This window comes from Schistocerca americana, chromosome 3, assembly GCF_021461395.2.
Source record: "Schistocerca americana isolate TAMUIC-IGC-003095 chromosome 3, iqSchAmer2.1, whole genome shotgun sequence".
Taxonomy (NCBI): domain Eukaryota; kingdom Metazoa; phylum Arthropoda; class Insecta; order Orthoptera; family Acrididae; genus Schistocerca; species Schistocerca americana.
In genome coordinates, this window is record NC_060121.1 from 229137880 (window position 1) to 229158716 (window position 20837).

Here is a 20837-nt window from a genome sequence, read left to right on the forward strand (position 1 = left end):
AACATACGTATTCTCACACGTAAACTGCCGTAAAGGCGAAGAGCAGCATACTGCGATAGACTATCTCAAGCGTCTTGTGCTTTTTGCTGCATTTCGGCATTGTTTCTTGCAGGACCTGAAAACCGAGTAAGTTTCCTCTTCAACACGTTCCATACGCATTAAGCTGGAGAAAGATCTAGTGATCTTGCTGGCCAGGACAGAGGTTGCCACGACGAGGAACACGTTGCATCACTGCAGATGTACAGTCGTGGACAAAACGAGCGAGACCCCTCGCCTTTTCGTTATGCTGATCCGCACAGCTTTTAAGTCTGCTGCACAGTATAACAGGCAAGGCGACGATGTGCTACCAACATACCATGCACAGGCGTGAAATTGACGAACTATCCAAAATTGTCAGACTGTTTTCAATCATATGTAAGCCTATACGAGGGTTGGAACTTAAATAGTGGCAACTATTTATTCACAACCGATACAAAAGAGTTACATGTTTGCACCTGCTATTGTCCTTCAAAGTAGTCACCAGCGTTGTGTAGAACTCGTTGCCGTTACTCGCTAATAACAGTATTTTGTTATTTCGATAACCATCCTGAATGATTGTCACATAAGCGGTGACATGAAGGTAGAAAATTCATATTTTAGAGTCCAGAAAGCTCTATGCATCAGAAACTGCAGATCATTTTGCCATTTTCATTGCGAAATTGCCGGCTTTTTCTTGTCTGAGGTAATAATAGAGGGCTGTTTGCCTGGGTTGTGTGCTAGCGTAGTGAAAGGTGTTTGCTATTGCAAGGGGGGTCTCGTTTGTTTTCGGTTCTAATCTCGACGGAGGCAGATAGACTATCAATAAAGCAATTTTAAGAAATTCTCGCGCCCCCAATACGTTTTATTGCTACATTTATTCTGTACTGGCACCCTGTGGATTTTAATATGAAACTCATGTAGAATTTCATACTTGTTACTGCCTTCCTTTTTCCGCTTCTGTGAATAATTGAATTGACTTTAGTGTGGCACTGAATGATTTTTAACTGAATTTCGTTATGAATCTTCACGCATTGCTAAATTTGCGCACTTTCATGGTAGGCCAGCAACGGTAATCCACTATGACTAGTCTGAAAGTCGACACAATCCGTTTCGCGGCCGAATGCGCAAAATATTTTGCTAATTTATAACGATCTGGGGTACTATGTCATACTAGAACAATTGCGTTATCTCGATAACTTGAAATTCATTTTTATTAGTGCGTTCATACTAATTAGCGTTTCTTCTTTTATTTCTATCTTATATTTACGTGTTGTGTTAAACACACTAATCAGCATTAATATAGCCTTACACATGATTGAAAACAGTCTGACAAAGTTCGGATGGTGTTTCAATTTCACGCCTGTGCGTAGTATGTTGGTAGCACTTCGTCGCCTTGCCTGTTATGCTGTTATGCAGACTTTAAAGCTGTGCGGATCAGCATAACGAACAGGCGAGGGGTCTCGCTCGTTTTGTCCACGACTGTACATAGACTTGCATTATCCTGCTGAAAAATCGCATAACCTTCCTGTCGAAGAAATGGCACTAGCACGACGATAACAGCCTCATCCATGTTACGTTATCTTGCAGAAACACCAAATTTGACCGTGAGTTGTAACAGATGGCTCCCATCCTCCCCACATCATGAAGGCTGGAATGGGACTAGCATGTTGTGGCGGACGCTCTCTGGAACGGGCAGTTCACAAGGTCTGTGCCATACACTTGTACGACCATCACTCACACACAGACAGAACGCACCCTCATCCCTGAATACAACAGAGCCTCATTCCAGTCTCCAGAGTAGTCATGCTTGGCAGTGTCGTGGTATCGGTAGTAGCCTGGTCAGAGGTACACATGAACTTAATCCTGCTACAAGCAGGCGGTTCCCATTGGTCCCTGGTAACACAACATGTGCAATGTGTGCCCGCATTTCGTCCCTGGATGATGTTCGATCGGTCGCCACTGCTTGAACAATGCATCAATCTTGACGTTGTCTGTACTACGCGGATATCCAGAACCTGGTCTACAGTTGTGGTGATGATCCACAGACCATCGTTGAAAGGAGCGACACGCCACCTATATATTGTGCCAAAAATGTGTAGCAATCCGTCGATACGGCTGTCCAACATCCCGCAGGATCACAATGCGACCCCGTTCAAACGGTTGAAGCTGTTCAATATGAATACGTACTCGTCGGTGGGGCATGGTTGTACCCTTAATGAATATTGGAAAGCTTGTTCACCTTTAAAGTCAGCGCCGGCCGCTGTGACCGAGCAGTTTTAAGCGCTTCAGTCCGGAACCGCGCTGCTGCTACGGTCGCAGGTTCGAATCCTGCCTCGGGCATCGATGTGTTTGATGTCCTTATGTTAGTTAGGTTTATATAGTTCTAAGTCTAGGGGACTGATGACCTAAGATGTTAAGTCCCATAGTGCTCAGAGCCATTTGAACCATTTGATCTAAAGTCAGCACAGTTACTGCCTACATAGTCAAAACAGTGGAGCCACAGGCGGACCTCCTGAGCGCCATCTCATCGCCGATTGCCGTGACAAATGAATCACTAAAACTACGAATACAGCTCTTCAGTAAGTGTATAAAAAATGGTTCAAATGGCTGTGAGCACTATGGGACTTAACATCTGTGGTCATCAGTCACTTAGAACTACTTAAACCTAACTAACCTAAGGACATTACACACATCCATGCCCGAGGCAGGATTCGAACCTGCGACCGTAGCGGTCACGCTGTTCCAGACTGAAGCCCCTAGAACCGCACGGCCACACCGGCCGGCGGTAAGTGTATATTATGCCCTGGTTCCACTGAACGCAGTTCTTTAGGATGTTGCATTTTTTCCGGCAGTGCAATTTTTTATCCAGAAGCAAAATAAAAAACGTACCAACAAAATGTTATTGAGCTACCAAAGAGACATTAACCAGCATGATTGTCTTTGCTATAACATTGTTTCGTTATGAAGATATGAAAAACAGTACGTCATTATTAAATAGCGTCCTACATTTTTGTAACAGACAGTCCATTTCTTCCCCTCAAGGGAAGTACCACAGTGTACATATCACGTAAGCATTATGTTATCAAAACATGTACCCCAAAATTGACTTTGGCTCCCCTAGACCAGCACACAGTGTAGATGCGAGGGGTAGCGTAACTCATTCACTTGCAGCAGCTGTGAGTAAGCCAATGGAAAGACAAGAATAATACACACCAGTCATTTAGTCAACCGTCTCTAGTTGAAGGTTTTCGTGAGTACAATGTACACCAACGAAGGCTAGGTTGAAATGCTATTCATGTATGGAAAACATTTGCTAGCAGAACAGTAACGCATAAAAGTAGTAGGATACTACAGTATATGTACCCGTATTGAAAATAAGAAAATTTATTCGAAATACTGTTCTGCTAACTCCCATTCTGCATGGATGGATAGCATTCCTATCTTACCTTCGTTAGTGTACAGTCTCCTCTCAAATCTTCAGCAGAAGACGGTTGACTGAATTCTCCGTGTGCATTATACTTACGTTTCTATTTGTTTACTACCAACTGCAGCAAGCGTTTACACTACTCTGCACTGTCTGTTGCTAATGGAGAGTCGAAGTCAATGCAGTGTTACATGTTTAATAAAGTCATGCTTACGTTAATGGAACAACATGGGCCGGCCACTGTGGCCGAGCGGTTCTAGGCGCTTCAGTCCGGAACCGCGCTGTTCTAAGTCTAGGGGACTGATGACCTCAGCTGCTAAGAGTCATCTTTTTTTTTTTTTTTTTTTTTTTTTTTTGGGTACAATGTGATGCGTTTACGAACAGGTTTTGAGGCGAGGAAGTGGATTTACCTAATGAATAATATACGGTGGTATTTAAAAAAGACGTACTGCTGTTCATATCTTCGAAACGAACAAAATTACAAGAAAGACAATCATGCTCGTTAATATCCGCTGATACCTAAACAACATTTCCTTGACATATTTTCTATTTCATCCCTGGATAAAAAAATTCTTTTGGTAATCGAGACAAACAACTTTGTGTGTAACTTATGATTACACATTTTACCATAATTAATAATTACAGTGTGTTTCTAATTCTTTTTCTCTGTTCTGCTTTATTACCCCGTAGCTCTTCAAGAACATTATTTATACTCATTGCTGACTGAGTCTCTTGGCTGCAACACTCTAAGAAAAAAAAAAAAACACACACACCACGAAGAATTATCCGAATGGTACGGATATCGGTTATGTACATTTACAGACAAACAAATGATTACAATTTCAGAAAAATCGAAAGATTCATTCAAGAGAAAGCAAACGGCCTTGCCGCAGTGGTAACGCTGATTCCCGTCAGATCTCCGAAGTTAAGCGCTGTCGGGCTGGGCTAGTACTTGGATGGGTGACCACCCGTTCTGCCGAGCGCTGTTGGCAAGCGTGGTGCACTCAGACCTTGTGAGGCAAACTGAGGAGCTACTCTATTGAGAAGTAGCGGCTCCGGTCTCGGAAACTGACATACGGCCAGAAGAGCAGTGTGCTGACCACATGCCCCTCCATACCCGCATCCAGTGACGCCTGTGGGCTGAAGATGACACGGCGGCCGGTCGGTACCATTGGGCCTTCATGACCTGTTCGGGAGGAGTTTTTCAAGGGAAAGAGCTTAACAAACGAGTGAGTCAATATCGCGTTGGTCCACTTCTGACCCTTATGCGAGCAGTTATTCGACTTGCCATTGATTGATAGAGTTGTTGAATATCCTTCTGAGGGATACTGTACCAGATTCTGTTCAATTGGCGCGTTAGATAGTCGGAATCCCGAGTTTGTTGGAGGGCTCTGCCCATAACTCTCCAGATGTACTCAACTGGGGAGAGATCCGGCCATCTTCCTGGTCAAGGCACGGTTTGGCGAGCACGAAGACAGACAACAGAAACTCTCACCCTTTGTGGAAGGACATTATCTTGCTGAAATAAAAGTCCAGAATGGATTGCGATAAAGAGCAACAAAACGGTGTGTAGCATATCGTCGACGTACCTCCGAGCTGTAAGGGTACCACACACGACAACCAAAAGGGGTCCTGCTACGAAAATAAATGGTACCCCAAACCATCACTTCTGGTTATCGGACCACATGACGGGCAACAGGTTAGTGCCTACCCCCCACCCCTCAGTCTGGGGGGTCTCCAAAAACGTCTTTGCTGGTCATCGAAGCTCAATTCGAAGCACAATGACTCATTACTGAAGACAATACCACTCCAGTTAATGAGATTCCAGGCCAGAGACGAGCCTACAGAGACTCAGGACAGTGTTGGGATACCGAAGTGAGTGTCTCCCACCATACAGCTCGAAAAGCAGGGGTGATGTTCTGGGATGCCATTTCAATTCGCAGCAAAAATCCTTGCGGTACAGCGTAAAGTAGGCGATATTGTACGCACCGTTTTGTTGTCCTTTGTGATAAGCCATCAAGGGCTTGCATTTCCGCCTGCACGTGGTGAGACTTTCTACTGCTTGTCTTCGTGCTTGCCAAACCCTGCCTTGGCCACCAAGGTCGCCGGATGTCCCCCAGTTGAGAACGTTTGGAGCACTATGTGCAGAGCCCTCCAACCAGCTCGGGATTTCGACTATATAAGCCGCTAACTGGACAGAATTTGGCACGACATCTCTGTCGTTAAATACCAAACCGAATAACCGCTTGCATAAGTGCCAGAGGTGGTGTCTGTCTCTGCATGTGCATCACATTTACCGATGTACCTCCCATTCGGATAACTTCTTCGTGGTGCTCCTTTTTTTTTAGTGTATTAGATGATCGTATTATGGGCATTCTTATGGTCCTCCCATACTATTATAGTTATTTCTGATGAAGAAAAACAGCAATTGAATTTTTAACATTTTGTCTGATTCTATTTCCTTTCTTGGCAATGGCCTTGCCGCAGTGGATACACCGGTTACCCTGAGATCACCGCTGAGATGACCGCTGTCGGGCGTGGCCGGCGCTTGGATGGGTGACCATCCAGGCCGCCGTGCGCTGTTGCCATTTTTCGGGGTGCACTGAGCCTCATGATGCCAATTGAGGAGCTACTCGACCGAATAGTAGCGGCTCTGGTCAAAGAAAACCGTCATAACGACCGGGAGAGCGGTGTGCTGACCACACGCCCCTCCTATCCACATCCTCAACTGAGGATGACACGGCGATCGGATGGTCCCGATGGGCCACTTGTGGCCTGAAGACGGAGTGCTATTTCCTTTCTTGGTTTTTTTTTCTGTTCTTAATTTCACTGTCGAAGGTTTCCAGAAATCCATCTCTGACACTAGTGTATTTCAGTTTAGTTGATATTCATCCGTAGAAACTTTCGATCGACGTACAATAATGCTACTCATTATTGTTTTTAAGTTCTTGTTTTAATGTTAATTGGTGCTTGACTTTCCCATAGAATTCCATTGTTAAATAAATAGTCGCCTCCTCTGTAGCTAACACCTTGAACTGATTTGAAAAATTATGTTTATCTTCAACAACTTCGTGAGTCTCTACATTCACTTTTCGTATTTTCTGATCATAGAGAAACTTTTAAACTATTATGGTTAGGCAGTTTTCATCGACTGGACTGTTTAGTTCGTCTATCGGAGACATCTTTGTCTCTTGCTATTTTAAGATGTTTTGTTTTATATGCTTTCATTGTAAGATAACGTATGCAGTCTGCAGGAATGTCATTTCCATTTAGCATTTAGTCACTGATCATTATGTCATTACCTGTCGCTGCCAGTTACTTGTTTAGTCCAAAGTTCAATTACCCAGGCTAAATCTTTCATTCCTATAAAATCAAAGTAATTCCACTAACATAATTTTAAAACTGTAAAAACAGTACACAAATTTACGGAATATGTGGCTCAAAGAGCAAGAATATGTAAATTTTTGCGTTAATCCATCCTTGAGTAAGTAACATAACGCTGTCCAATGGCACAAGGCTCCACAAAGTTCTCGTTGTTCTGTTCAACTTAAATTGCACTTAAATGTAACCAGTATTGTGATCAGTCAGCATTGCAACTCCAGAATGTATACACTCAACACTAACGTCGGTCATCTCCCATTCTTTTTACATTTCACCATTTTCCTATGCTCACCACTAGAGATGTCGTGAACCAACAGTATTTTGTTCAAAATAATAAAACAAGTGCTTACTCTGTTTCCTTTTAAATTTCTCCAGGCTTTGAAGAGGTGTATAAGATTCTGCTGCTATTTCAGGCAATATACAGGGTGTAAAATTTAAGTTGACAAACCAGAATAACTCAAGCTTCACACGAAAAAATGTATAGAATCCAAAGTTGATTATTTTCGAGGGGGACACCTTCTGGAGCTAAAATTAGCCCGCCACACAAGCCCCCTGGAGGTGCGGTGGGAGACAACTTTAAATTTTCAAATGGGAACCCCCATTTTTTTATTGCAGAATCAGATTCTACATAAAAAGCTACGTACATTTTGTCTTAAACATTTGTTTTGTTTCTGGGTAGTTGGCGCTGTAATTCAAGAAAATCCATGTTTTCATTTTTGCGTGGAAAATGATTACGGATAACAAAAAATACTTATTTACTTCTTAAATTTTTATTCGCTAAAACTAAAACTCTCCCTTTCTCCCCATGTGATGGGGTTTGAGGGAGAGGAATTAGAGTTTTAGAAATGTTGACCCAAATATTAATTTTTTCCGCAAATTCGGATAAGTTCTGGGTCAAAATTTGTAAAACTCTAATTCCTCTCTCTCAGACCCCTATGTGGAGAGAGGGAGAGTTTTAATTTTAGCGAATCAAAATTTAAGAAGTAAATAAGTATTTTTCGTTATCCGTAGCCATTTTCCACCTAAAAATGAGAACATGGATTTTCTTGAATTACAGCGCCAACTACCAAGAATCAAAACAAATGTTTCAGACAAAATGTACGTAGCTTTTTATGTAGAATCTGATTCTGCAATAAAAAATGGGGGTTCCCATTTGAAAATTTAAAATTGTCACCCACCCCACCCCTAGGGGGTGGAGTTTTCAGTCCCGGGGACTTCTCCTTCGCCATTCTTTAATATATCTTTCACTATAACAAATATGATTTGTAACTCTAATTCCACTCATTTATGATAGATACCGCTGTGTTCTTTTTCGCCCAGACATGTATCGCTTCATCTAACAATACCACAATTGCGTTGAAACAATATTGGGCAAAGAGAAAGAAATTGTCTTTTTCGTAAAGTCGACCCAAGTAACAAAAATACTTCCACTATTACATTTCCTTCATATGCACTGTAACCATTTCACGTACTTAAAGCGTATGTGATCTTTCTGTAAATAGTTACTTGTCGTATCATGCTGTCTATGCTATATTTATAAATTCACGTAGTTGGTTTCTACCCTACTCCATGCCATAGATACTTCTGTTTCACAACGCATTTATCTGGTTCTTTGTGTTTCCTGTCTAACATTTCATTTTCCTCTTTCTCTCAGCTGCTCCCTTGCGTTCTTATTGAATGATGCACATGTCTTCCTACGCTGTGGCTCACACACAACTGGCTAAAAATCACAAACTTACGGGTTGAGAGGTTGTATTAGTTCTGAATTAATGCACTGTGTCATCCATCCCTAATTGTACAAAGCAAAAGAAAAAATCTGAAGAATCTCTTGCTTCTCCATGTATCTTCAAAACGTGCAGTTAGGGAAATCTGCATAGTCACTATAGGAATGCGGAAGATATCCTACGGTTGCGTGTAGGTGTCCTAACTGACATGCATATTAAGACCAGAGTGAAGCTCTGATGTGTACCACACTCATGAGACTACACATTGAGTATACACAAGGAAAGACGTTGAATTGCTTTGGCCACAGTGCAACCCATTATAAGCCGGCTAAACTTCACGTAAACTTAAAACAAGAAATTGATTATTATTCCCCTCGAAAATAATGTTGGGTGGGGTTGCAGGGGAATTGTTGGTTTCCGGCCTGTGTGACGGAGCGGTTCTAGGCGCTTCAGTCTGGAATCGCGCGACCGCTACGGTCGCAGGTTCGAATCCTGCCTCGGGCATGGATGTGTGTGATGTCCTTAGGTTAGTTAGGTTTAAGTAGTTCTAAGTTCTAGTGCTCAGAGCCATTTGAAACACTTTTTTTTGAGTAAGTGAAATGAAGCAATTTCTTGTCAACTGCCTATAGTGCAGAGCCCATTACCGCAGTTTCCATATTATTTTCGAATATTTATGCTATTATTATCTTTCTGAAATATAATCTTTGCAATTGATGTAGTTACTGTGTTGCCTGAGATCTGCAAATAAGAAGATATGTTCTCCCCAGCGTTCCTTGTACATGCAAAGTCTCATTGTCCTTAATTGCAGTCGCTGACAGAGGAGGAAAGATCTGTTTGATATTTTTCTGTTGTATTAAACGATTTATTAATATCTTACCATCGTTTCTATGAACAGACATCAATCAAGCAAACAGATATCTCCCATAGTGCTCAGAGCCATTTTGAAACGTTAGTTCAACATAGAAATTTTTGACCTAAAGTATTACAATGAGATTTATTGTCTCAAAGACAAACACGAGCATGAAATTCAAATATGAGCTGTTAAGAATCATAAACGCCATGAGCTATTGACAACAAAAAATAGATACAGGCACTAGTAAAATCCAGTATGGGACCTATCTGAACAAACTGACGTGAGGTTTCTATATGTGACTGGGGCCGCGATAAGATCCAAATTAATTGTAATCGAAGCTAACGTGTCAGCGATCAAACACTTTCCCACCCTATCGTCAATGAAAAGCAAGTGGTGCTAAGTACATCCGTTGTAAAGAAAGGCTATTGCGTTGGGGCTTGAAATCGATTAACGGATTCGCTGTTAACGGGAGCAGGGTATGTTACCTCAAACAGAAAGTTTCGGCCTCTAGACGACGGATGCGATTTGTGGTCGGGTGCTCTGCGATAAGGCTGGTGATATCTGAGGTAGAGAGCTCCACTGCGAAACTCTATTTGTCCAGGTGATCGAACTGATAAGACTTTAAGAAACTACTCTCCGACGAAGTACAGCACAACAAGCAACGACTGACTCCTGCGACGACCAGGACGTGTCTCTTCTGTTTCCTTCGCCACAGCTCTGCTAGAGCTTCTGCTCCGTTGTGCTAGTGACCAGCCAGTGGCGGTCCGACAACACTTTTTCCGACAGTTGTGGCTATTAAAAAAATTGCAAACTTTCCATTACAAAATTACGTCTCCATAACCGCCAATGACAGCTCTTCCCGTCAATCTCCAGGGCGGCCGTAATCATGAGCTGACGTAAGAGTCGGCCTTCCAATATCAGCCTCCGCGAAATGTCTGCACAGGAAGTTCTCGGGCGTGTGACACCAACAGACTGTGCGAATTACAGGATGTATGCGAAACACCATAGTGGCGCACCCCCTGTCGAGACGGATTCCCGCTTCCACGACACCCCAGCAGACAATGTCACATGCCTCTCTCTCGAAATATATCCCTTTGGTAACAGCGTCCGCCGCCGTAGAACGTGTCCCGGGCGTCCGCTAACCTCCAATTGGTAACATCAGAGTGCGAACAGCAGGCGACGTTCCTACGGTTGGTAACCTCGCCTGAACCCAATCTATTCATCGCTGGGCAGCTGGGCCGAAGCCGCTATTGTGTAGGCCGGGCCTCATTTCTGGGAATCCGCCAGCCTTCTCTCCTCGCCGGCCACTCGCAAAGCTGGCATCTGAAACCTCCACAGAGATCGCAGGTTGGAAGAAGAAATTATTTAAAAAATGATATGTCACCCGTACAAGTTACTTCCCTTACTTGCCGGTACAGAGCGTCCGATCACTGACTCGCATAACGAAGTATGACCATCGCATATTAAAAGCAGTTTGCGTATGTACAGAATCAAACATAATAATGGAAGACGGACTGGCGTGTTGGGTCTTAACTGACATGCGTGGGAGTGCCAGATAGCCTGTCGTCTAACAAATGCGTGTCGAAAATGGTGCTCTGCAAACACTGTGACACTGGACACGCCGATAGAAACACAGACTGCATTTAAAAACGAATTGGAGCCTTAAGCGGTACATGCTGTATATGTCCATTAGAGGAGCATACTTAACACATGAAGCCCTCGTATGAAATATAAGATGCAATACTCCACAATGTGTTAGGCCATTCAGAATGGCTTGTCGTAATGCTTCCCTTTGCTGGGTGTCTGCCTTCTGGCGATCAGCCATGTTGGGGCTATAGTCATGATGCAGTATTTGATACTTTACTTGTATTTGGGAAGACAACAGTTCAGATCCCTGTCTAGCCGGCCAGATTCATGAGGGATGATCAAAATGGGACTCCCGAGTGTGTATATAAGCACCGACATGTAGGAAAGGGATTCGAGTGGCATTCGTGTTTTTCCGAAGTGCTTGCAGTAAATGCAGAAACATCAACTACCGTGACATTATTACCAAATGCGTCCTAAACGGGCCATTGTGATGCTGTTCTTTTCTTGGCTGCCGAAGGACAAGCAAGGAGAACGAAGAATGTGTATGCGGCAGCATATTTGTCGAAAATCACCATTGTGGAATGGTGTGCCAAGTTCCATGTTGGTTGCAGTTCTACACAAGACGCTGGTCGGTCTGTGAGGCTAGCCTAATCCATTATGAACAAGTTGGAGACACTTCAGCACCCACCCTGTAGTCCTGACCTCGCCCCATGAGACTGTCACGCCTTCAGTCCCTGAGAAAAGGCCTTGAGGGGTCTATGATTCCTGTCTCATGAGGATGTGCAGCAGGCAATTATGGACTTCTTCACACGGCAAAACACAGTGTTCTATCAAAGTGGTATCTTCAACCCGACACGTCGGAAGGATGGTTACCTCAATGCTCAAGGTTTTCCCAAGCCTAAATCAAATTTGAAAGGAGGTACCCAGATGCTTATGCAGGGTTTCATGGAAGGTATTCCCCTTGATGGTTGGACATCTTCAGGCACTTAAAGCAAGATAAAACGAATTTTACTTGGTCGTATCACACATTCAGTCTTGTCTGTGCTTCTGTTAATGTTCTGCAATCTCCTTCGCATCTGTCAGCTGACAGCTTGGAAGACTCTCAGCTACTGGTATACCTCTTGATGACCTTGGCTGGCATATTGCGTGCCAATTACTGGCGATATGTAATGTCATCCATATGTCTTTACTGTGCCATCCTACTTGCTTATGATGTGAAAAATCTCTGTAGGATGCATGCAACACACAGTCAGGAAAACTATACAATGTATCCTTTCCCAAACAGACTGTTGCAGGCACCCAAAGGAGTCCCATATTGGTGTACTGTGTATAGTTGATATTTCTGTGTTGTCCCACCACAGTTTTGTTCTCACAGTGTATTCATATCCCACTGGTTTTTTCTAGATCTCTAAAGTCCCTTATCAGGCTGTTCCACACTGCCCCCTGGTGCAACACTCGTTCTGCGCATGCGCTAGCTGCTACGCCCTCCTGGCTGTGTGTGCTCGTCTAGTGCTGTACGATAGCGTACGCTATGGGCCGATTGCAGGACTGCCCTTGCGTTAGCTATTTGTCTATCCCTGCCCACTTCTCTCTGGGCAGGTAATCGAGCTGGAACAACCCGACTTTAATGATGGAGATACACGAGAATAGTTAGGTTTCTTCTCATGGCCCAACAAAGAATTTATTACAATTTGGAGTTCCAGACTTCCACATCATAATGATGGTTTAAAAAAATGGTTCAAATGGCTCTGAGCACTATGGGACTTAACTGCTGAGGTCATCAGTCCCCTAGAACTTAGAACTACTCAAACCTAACTAACCTAAGGACACCACACACCCATTCCCGAGGCAGGATTCGAACCTGCGACCGTAGCGGTCGCGCGGTTCCAGACTGTAGCGCCTAGAACCGCTCGGCCACTCCGGCCGGCAATGATGGTATAAAATAAACCCCATGTTCTGAAGTTAATCTAAGTAAATTATATTTATTAATAGTGAAATAACTGCACTACAATGTGGGTTTTGAAATTCAAAACAAATAAAAAGATTACATGTGCCAAAAGCAGATTTGTAAATAGAGACATTATACTCGTTTTATTTGCACAAAATCTGTCTGTCTGGATGACAGTTAGATTATTGCAGTAATTAACTTCAAAATTTGTTCTTACATATTATCTTTCCATCATATGTCACAGTTTAAATAAAGAAACAATAATATGACTATTGTCTTAAAAAGGAGATTTCAGGGTCACTTCTCCAAGGTGTTGGTTATTACTTTGAGACAAATAGCAAAATGGTAGACAGGTTCGTATAGGAGTGTTGTACTGAACTTCATTTACATGGTGGGCATGCAAACACCTTGATAAATACACTTTTGTGCGATTTGATAACGAAGCATTTCTTGGGTGGTGACCATTGTAGAACTTTCGTGAGGACAACAGTTAGACCGTATGTGATTACAACCAATTGGGAAAGGTTTGCGTCAACAGTAACGCCTACTGATCGTCATCAAGCTCAGAGACAAAGTCTTGAGTTATATCTCAGAAACTGTAGAAGTGCCTTACACCACGTCGAGCAGCAAAGTCTCCCACATAGAAGTATCTCTTCCCTACCACTCCGCAAAATTTTCTGTTGGCGCGCTCGTACACTATCTCATAATACATATTAGTGGACATTAATGTTGAGTGTGTCCACCCTTCGCCTTTATGAGGGCCTGAACGCTGCAGACACTTTCAACGACGCGTATGAAACGTCCGTGGAGGAATGGCAACTCGTTCATCCTCAAGAGCGGAAACGAGATAAGGTAGTGATGTTGGACGTTAGGTTCAGGAGCAAGTCGACGTTCTAAAACATCCCCGAGGTGTTCGATTGGCTTCAGGCCGGACTGTGGACAGGCCAGTACATTTCTGCAGTGCTATGGGCAATGCAATATGATGTGTGGCAGGGTACAATGCCACGTTGATACTATCAGCCATTGCCTCAGAGCTGTTCCTCTACTGCCGGCCGGAGTGGCCGAGCGGTTAAAGGCGCTACAGTCTGGAACCGCACGACCACTACGGTCGCGGGTTCGAATCCTGCCTCGGGCATGGATGTGTGTGATGTCCTTAGGTTAGTTAGGTTTAAGTAGTTCTAAGTTCTAGGGGACTCATGACCACAGCAGTTGAGTCCCATAGTGCTCAGAGCCATTCGTTCCTCTACTGTACATAGTACACCAGGGTATAAAATGTGTTCATATTCTCCGCACATAGCGTTTTCTTAATTACAATAACGGGACCATAGGCCAATCCCGGGAAACGCCCCAATACTGTAACACCATCTCCTCTGTACTTCATTGTTGGCACTAGCGTTGTATCGATACATCGATACTTTTCCAAAAAATATCAACATATATTGGCGACATATTTTCCCCCCAATATATCGATGTATCGATATCGGAACGGTAATATCGAGAGCAGATAGTTTTATTTTATATTTTTTCGCAACTTTTGGTAAATATTTCAAACTGTTCTTTTGAAATTGCATTTTTTACTTTCACTGAATGAAGGAGTCGTACTACTTTTTGAACTCTCGTCACGTCCAGACTTCTCTTTGACTGTCCGCCTGCTTAGCTGGATGGTAACGTGCTTGCCTCCCATGCACTGGGCCTGAGCTCGATTCCCTGCCAGGTCGGAGATTTTCTCCGCTCGTGGACTGGGTGTTGTGTTGTCCTCGGAATCATTTCATCCTCATCACCGGCCGCAAGTCGCCCAATGTGGCGCCGAATGCAATAAGACTTGAACTTGGCAGCCGAACCCAAATAAGAAATCCCGGCGAACAATGCCGTACTATCATTTCATTTTTTCTCTTTGACTGTGTGAAGCGAGTATAGGTGGCACAAAGAAGAAGTCTGGCTGCGCTGGTGGGTGGCGATGCGAATGGCATAACAATATTTCCAATGTGAAGAAATAGCACACCAGTCGCGTTAAGAAACAATTTTTAACGCAACTAGCGTTCTATTTCTTCACATGGGCGCTCTTCAGAATCAGTTCCTGAAAATGAAACACAAAAATCTAAATGACAAGATAGTTCTTTGCGGTGGGCGGAGACGTCTGAGGAGAAATGCTGACGTAATCGGTGCTCGGCGCTACCGACAGGAACTGCAACGTTTAAATTCACCAAACGATATTGACACTACAACAGCTAGGTCGATGGCGTTTGGAGAAGTCGAAAAACATGGAAGTCGAATGAAGTGTTCTGGACAAATCCGATGACGAAACCGAACGACTGGCCTATAGGACACCTTTTATTGAGGCACTAACAAACAGTTACCATTGTTAGCCAAGTGGCTATCACCAAGCGTGAACGTGCATCGTTTCCTTTCAATTCTTTCTCTAAGGAGAATAAGCAGGCTGCTAGCTTGTTTATGTACAGAATATCTACGCTACTGGCCATTAAAATTGGTACATCAAGAAGAAATGCAGACGATAAAGGGTATTCATTGGACAAATATATTATACTACACCTGACATGTGATTACATTTTCATGCAATTTGGGTGCATAGATCCTGAAATGGGCTTTCACGGTTTGTTAATACCACCCTAGGGTGAATGACGGAAGGTGTGGACCAAATGGATTTGAGGGACTTCATTCACTGTACATTTTTTTATAACACACATCTTTATTAATAACATTGATAATACCTTTAAAAGGAAACAACACAACAGGTCTTGTAAATCGCCTAACTGCATAAGTGAACTACTAAAAATAATCGTTAATATGTTTAGGAACACAATAAACTTCCACTCACAAATAGCATTCAGTTGTTTACTAATCAATTAAATGCCTGTTCAAGGCAATTTCCCCACATAATCAACACAACTTGAAATCAGAATTCCATACACTTCGTTGCTATTAAATGTCTGCATAAGTTAATGGCCATACATAGTAACCTCTGAACAACAATTCAATTGACTTAAAAAAAAAAAACACAACCACCTAAAGATGTTTACAGAATTATGGGAAAGAAATGCATATACACCTTCTGTTTAGCAAATGAACCACTTTCGGCCTGAGCCACCACCAACAACAACATTAGACGTTATTACCCACATAGAGCCACTCCGAGGGACTGGAAGCAAAACATGAGTCTTCCACGTGTACACCAAAGGCACGGTTTCCCAGACTGCAAGCCGTAAGAAACCAGCCAACACGCTCCCACCACCAAGAACAGGAAGGCGTCGGGCTAGTAAACAACGCCCGCTACGGTGGGCGGGCGCGACTTCGTAACTGCTTGCCACAGTGGGTCGGTTCCTCCCGCAGCCTCTGCGAAGACCGGTGGCAAAATTAACGAAATTAGCACCACCTGTAACACAAAGGGCAAGCAACAAACTAACGTTATAAGGACATAAATTATTTGCACATACAACGTGTCCAAAACAGCTGTCTATCCACTACTTCCAGCACCTCAGAGGACACCACTTAACACACTGAATTTAGAGTCATCTAAACATACCCCGCAATCTGCGCAAAACCACATAAACTTCCTGTATGAGCGCACTACGCTTAAAATAAGAAGTATTAACTTAACAAAACATACAACTTCCAAATCTCCGGGTGACTGACCTGGACTCGTGAAATGGATCTACCAACACATCATCATGGCCAATAAACCGCCTCCGCTCTCCACTTGCGAGGCACAAATAGGATATGTCCTGCAACACACTGCTTAAAATATTTAAAACAGCGTTCGTTACAAGATTAACACTCAATGTCACAGGGAAACATTAATCTGAAATAGACATCGGTTCGTTACAATAAACCCACAAATTACGTGGCTGAAAAACACAACCAAGTCAGTGGCACACAAGTTCAGTAATAGTAAGGCCCTTTATCATTTTCCCATTCAGAGGGGAGTAAAAGAAATGGCTCTGAGCGCTACGGGACTTAACATCTGTGGTCATCAGTCCCCTAGAACTTAGAACTACTTAAACCTAACTAACCTAAGGACATCACACACATCCATGCCTGAGGCAGGATTCGAACCTGCGACCGTAGCGGTCACGCGGTTCCAGACTGAAGCGTCTAGAACCGCACGGCCAAACCGGCCGGCGGGGCGTAAAACAATAACATTTAAGCAGAGAAGTATGAATGCATTTGAGCAATTCAGACACTGACAACAACTAAGTTTTTAAATGCAGAACACAAGTCCTCACAGGATAAACGCGGCCTTACGCAATGGACTCCTAATAGTAAGGCAAGCGTCCAAAGCAAACTGCTCAATAAATACACCACAACGGCAAGCACACTCAGTAATCGCCAGAACGATGGACACTGCGAACAAAATGCTGCTTATACCCAAACCAACTATGCTCGCAATGGCATCACATCAATCACAGAGTCATAGAGACGAGAATGTAGTCACTAGAAGCAAACAGTAAATCCATCATAAACAAGGAAGCAGCATGTTCCCGACAGCATCGGCACCTCTACCCACCAAGTCCGCTGCAAACGCCCAAACACAATCAGGTAACGTGGCAAACTTTCCTCTTGCCACCACACACGGCGTCGGCAGACACGGCTTCGCGCTCCGCGCACTACTGCCTGTCTCACTGTTTCTGCTCGCCCCCAAAAATCCAACTACTCCGCTGTCACAGGTGCCTCGCCGACTTCCTCCACGAGGGGGAACGCGGTACGTTCGATAGACCAAACCCGAGCCGCCACGGCTCTGATTCTGAGAAATCAGTACCCAGAAAAACCACCTCTGGCCGTAATAACGGACTTGATACGCCTGGGCATTGAGTCAAACAGAGCTTGGATGGTGTGTACAGGTACAGCTGCCCATACAGTTTCAACACGATACCACAGTTCATCAAGAGTAGTGACTGGCGTATGTGACGAGCCAGTTGCTCGACCACCATTGAGCAGACGTTTTCAATTGGTGAGAGATCTGGAGAATGTGCTGGCCAGGGCAGCAGTCGAACATTTTCTGTATCCAGAAAGGCCCGTACAGGACCTGCAACATGCGGTCGTGCATTATCCCGCTGAAATGTAGAGTTTCTCAGGGATCGAATGAAGGGTAGAGCCACGGGTCGTAACACACCTGAAATGTAACGTCCACTATTCAAATTCCCGTCAATCCGAACAAGAGGTGACCGAGACGTGTAACCAATGGCACCCCATACCATCACGCCGGGTGATACGCCAGTATGGCGATGACGAATACACGCTTCCAATATGCGTTCACCGCGATGTCGCCAAACACGGATGCGACCATCATCGTGGTGTAAACAGAACCTGGATACAACCGAAAAAATGAAGTTTTGCGATTCGTGCACCCAGGTTCGTCATTGAGTACACCATCGCAGGCGCTCCTGTCTGTGATGCAGCGTCAAGATTAACCGCAGCCATGGTCTCAGAGCTGATAGTCCATGCTGCTGCAAACGTCGTCGAACTGTTCCTGCAGATGGTTGTTGTCTTGCAAACGTCCCCATCTGTTAACTCAGGGATCGAGACGTGGCTGCACGATCCGTTACAGCCATGCGGATAAGATGCCTGTCATCTCGACTGTTCGGGTAAGAGGCCCTTGGGATCCAGTACGGCGTTCCGTATTACCCCCCTGAACCCACCGATTCCATATTCTGCTAACAGTCATTGGATCTCGACCAACACGAGCAGCAATGTAGGGATACGATAAACCGCAATCGCGATAGGCTACAATCCGACGTTTATCAAAGTCGGAAACGTGATTGTACGCGTTTCCCCTCCTTACACGAGGTATCACAACAACGTTTCACCAGGCAACGCCGGTCAACTGCTGTTTGTGTATGAGAAATCGGTTGGAATCTTTCCTCATGTCAGCATGTTGTAGGTGTCGCCACCGGCTCCATACCTGTGTGAATGCTCTGAAAAGCTAATCATTTGTATATCAAACGGTTAAATTTCGCGTCTGTAGCACGTCATCTTCGTGGTGTAGCAATTTTAATGGCCGGTAGTGGAATAATAAATCTATATTAAATATACAGTTCTAAAACCGGGAGTATATTAACATTGTGTAGCGGAAATTTTTATCGGCCAGTACGTCGATATTTTCTCCGTGGATATATCGATATATTCGTACTTTTCTAGATATACCGAGAGACTATAATGATATTTTTTTTAAATGTCCGATATTTTTAAAAACATTAACAGCCCTAGTTGGCACTACACATGCTGGCAGGTAACGGGTTCCATGCATTCGCCAAATTCAAACCCTTGCAACGGATTGTCATAGGGTACTGTGTGATTCATGACTCCAAATCACTCGTTTCCAGTCACCCACTGTCCACTGGCGCCACTTATTACACTACCTCAAGCGTTGCTTAGCACCGGCCATAGAAACGTGTGCCTTATGAGAAGCGCTCGACCATTGTACCCCATTGTTTTTAACTCTCTATGCGCAGTTATTGTGCGAGCTGGTCTACTGGTGGCACTTTGGAACTCATGAGTTATCATTTCAGCCAGTTTGATGTGATCTTTTACAACCAACTTCCATAATGCTCTACAGTGCGTCGACACATGAGACCCGTCTAGTATTGCTTTAGTTGTGGTTATTCCTTCACATTTCCACTTCACAGTCTCATTGGGCAACTTTAGAAGGACTGAAATATCCCTGATGGATTTGTTCCACATGTGACATCTAACAACTAGTCCACATCCAAAGTCACTGAGCTATCCTAGCCGACACATTCTGCATTCCTGCTGACAACACAGTAGTCCCCATTCAACCGTGGTACTACTCAATTCTTTAGAAAATCAAAAATTACAATCTCACCACAGCTATTTAAAGGAAATAGTAAGCCCGGAATCACTGGTGATGGAAAAACTTGTGATTGTTTTACAATTTTAATTTGACTCAGAACGGGCATTATAAACTTCAACTCGGACATTTGCCCTCTTACTGATGCAATATACAAATCTTCACTTTAATCGAATTACATAAACACGAATAAGAATTATATTTTGCGTCCTCAACCAAAATCATAGATAGCAGGCACGGTGAATAATCAATCGGAAACAATCGTTCTTGTTTAATCATATCTCAAAGGACTAGTAACACTATATACTTCCAACCCAAAGTTACACAGCGACATAATACCACAACTTGATTAAATAAAAAAAAACAAAGCTCTTAAAGCTTAATAAACTGGGCTAGCACTTGGATGGATGACCATCAGGTCTGCCGAGCGCTGTTGGGGTGCACTCGGCCCTTGTGAGGCAAACTGAGGAGCTGCTTGATTGAGAAGTAGCGGCTCCGGTCTCGGAAACTGACACACGGCCGGGGGAGCGGTGTGCTGACCACATGCCCCTCCATATCCGCATCCAGTGACGGCTATGGGCTGAGGATGACACAGCGGCCGGTCGGTAACGTTGGGCCCTCATGGCCCGTTCGGGAGGCGTTTCTTCAACTTCTGCGTTTGTTATTTCGGCTGTGAGAGCAGCTTCGATTTCTGTTGATGTAATGACAGTTTGCTGGTGTGTTTTGAGGTCTTGTTTAACTTTTTCTTCAAGTGTTTTGTCAAAATTAGCATCTGTTGGAAAGCTGTGGATATTGTTAAGTACTTCCGTAAATATAGCTGCTTTTCGTTCATGATCAGTTAATGTTTCAAATGGCTCTGAGCACTATGGGACTCAACTGCTGTGGTCATTAGTCCCCTAGAACTTAGAACTACTTAAACCTAACTAACCTAGGGACATTACACACATCCATGCCCGAGGCAGGATTCGAACCTGCGACCGTAGCAGTCGCACGGTTCCGGACTGCGCGCCTAGAACCAGTTAATGTTTCCTTCGTGGTATAGGGGAGGATCGGTTTTGTAGTGAACTCCTGTTACTTTT

The 20837-nt window shown here is 43.9% G+C and overlaps 1 protein-coding gene across 1 annotated transcript in view; it reads left to right on the plus strand.

Moving 5' to 3' along the window:
- The window catches only part of LOC124605991 (GTP-binding protein Rhes), a 621089-nt gene that overhangs the window by 529921 nt on the left and 70331 nt on the right, over positions 1-20837 (plus strand). The window lies entirely within an intron of this gene.